Source organism: Lactuca sativa, chromosome 2 (genome assembly GCF_002870075.4).
Source record: "Lactuca sativa cultivar Salinas chromosome 2, Lsat_Salinas_v11, whole genome shotgun sequence".
Taxonomy (NCBI): domain Eukaryota; kingdom Viridiplantae; phylum Streptophyta; class Magnoliopsida; order Asterales; family Asteraceae; genus Lactuca; species Lactuca sativa.
In genome coordinates this window covers 40,102,607-40,105,423 of record NC_056624.2, presented here as the reverse complement: position 1 = coordinate 40,105,423, position 2,817 = coordinate 40,102,607, and positions in this window count along the sequence as shown.

Genomic DNA, 2,817 nt, shown 5'->3' with positions numbered 1-2,817 from the left:
ATATTACTTTATGTAACTTCTTGTATTTTTTTTTTTCTTTTGTCTAGCTTCTTACTAGTTCTATAAAAGTTATATTATATCGTTAAAAAATTAATTATTTTGTGGGTCTCGTCCATGCATCTAGGTGAATGACTACACATTAGAATCTAATCTTTGAAAAGCCTTTTGAAAAATAATTCCATAACGGAAACTTCAACTTTCTCGTTTGTTAGACGCTTAACCTTATGGAAAGAGTGCCTTAGGATTCTAGGAGTTTACAAATCTCTACTTAAAGTTATCAAAAAATTGGAAAGCATTAGCAGTTGTATTTTTTGTAACGTCCCGCTTTCACAACAATTTTTTTTTTTCATTTTTAATTAAGTAAAACTTCACATTATAAAATACCATTTAAGAAAAACCATTTGTTCCGAGATACATTTGTCTAAAAACAAACAGAGTAATATATTAAACGTGCAATCTCCATGGCTGCTAATCAATGTGTATAGTCACACCTTCACATTCCCACGACCACCACTGGTACTTGAAAAATATTTAATCCACAACTGTAATCCAAAACTTAGTGAGTTCCCCCAAAATACCACTCACCACAATGTACATAAAATGCATGCACACCAGGACTACAACATAAGACTAGATTGCCCATGGGCCCACAACATAAGACTGGACTGCTCCTGAGGTTTTTGGCCTTCAGCACAAAGCAGGACCGCCTCAATCCACACCACGGCAACATGTCGACATATGAAACAAACAAGAAATCAAGTAAACACATAATCACAAGCAATTATCTACCATAGTCTACCTGTCTAACAACTCACTATCGCATACCAGGCCTCATATAATACACTACCCCACTAATGGCAGATCCCTAAGGAATTCGTAGCTATATGTAACCAGAGGTATGATAGACATTCGAACAAGAGATCCCATTATAGAGCGCCAACCAAATAAGGAACATGCATGAAAGCCTAGATCAAGAGTTCTTAGGCTATCCTACGTGACAACATACACCCTTAAGGGCACTCCACTAGAAGATCATCATCCTACTGGTACTCTAACCAGTACACCACTACACCTACATATTAACATACAATGATATACACTATAATACATAGTATAGTAAGGAAATTCACTTGAATTGAAGACCCAAGAAACACAACAACACGCTCACTCCCTGTTGTGATTGCTCCTGCAAAGCGACTAGCATCAAACCAAAGTGGAACCTTAATCAATATCCCAATTCCTTCAAGTTTGACCCAATGTCAAATTATTCAAAAAGTCAATTGTTAATGGTCAACAAAAGTCAATGGTCAACAGCACAACGAACCCCATGGTGTAGGCAACTAAGGACAAAGTAGCCGATCATCAGAGTACCGACACGACGTGGCCAACCCTTGGCCACGTTGTGGGATCTGGCATAATGCCAAATTCTTCATTAAGCGCTTAATCCCTACATATCTAAGCCCCAAACTTCAAATCTACTCTTTCACACTGACTTAATGGATGAACTTCCATACTTTATTACAAGAGAAATGACAAATTTAGCCAAACTCATTAACTATTTTACAAATTTAGCCAAAAAAATAGAAATTACAATTTTGGTCACGTAAATCGCAGATGGGAATAGTCCATCTGCGATTTTGACATCCCATCTGCGAATGTACAAGCGGCTAAAGCACAGTTGTGCTTTAGCCGCTTGTACATTCGCAAATGGTTTTTTTTTTTGTATATATATGGTGGTTTAGCAGGCTAAATCGCAGATGAACACTGTCCATCTGCGATTTCCTCTACATTTTAACTGCGAAATTGTATTTTTTTTTTTTTTAGTTTTGATTATGAAATCAATTGGTTTGATTACGAAATAACTTTACTATATATAAACTTTTGTAGAAACTTATCAGTTTAGTTGTTTTTTCTTTAGAAAATTTCTTTAAAATCTCTCTAAAAAATGATTTAATATATGGTTTGTCTTGTAACCGGTGAGAGATGGCAAGTTATTGAAACAAATCTGGAATACGTATATCCATAGGGAGGTATTTCTAAATTCGCGTTGATATTTTATGAGTATATTAGTTATAGTGAATTTGTATCTTTGGTAAGAAGGAAAATTGGTTCGATAGACAAATATAGAATTAGTCTTCGTTTCCATCATCCTGAATTAAAATATTATATAGCTATAGTTGAAGATATAGATGTTAGAATGTTGATAAATGTAATCAAATGTAGCAGAGGAAGGGCTGTGAAAGTGTTTGTTGTGGTTGATGAAGGAGATGAGGTTAATGAGGCTGGTGATAGTGGAAATCAGTCGGTTGGTAATGTATGTAGTTATAAAGGGAGCAACGATCCGATATGTACTTTCAATACTCTCAGTGTACCTCAATTTCATAGTGTTGCTGAAAATGTTAATGTTACTTATTAGCCTATTAACCTGTATCGTTTCAATTTTTTTGTCCCACTCCATCGTTTCATCCGAGACATGTCTCTATTTTTTCTCAATACAAATCCACATCCACGAACAGCCGGAAGCATCTCATATAGCCATATCTACAATTTTTACAATTATAGTAATAAAAGTTAAAATTAAAATAAAAAACATAACAATAAAACAATTTAAATATAAGTAAAATTTTATACCCTTATTGGAGCCGTAAATCCTGAGACGGAGTATTTTAAAGTTTGACGACACTCAGGAAGTGATAAATGTTTATTTACCTTGTTCCATGTATCCTCAAGGTCATCATACGTAAAATCCCATAGATAGCTACCCCAAGCGAAACTAACAAAACAAAAAAAAATAGTTATAATATAAATTAACATTAA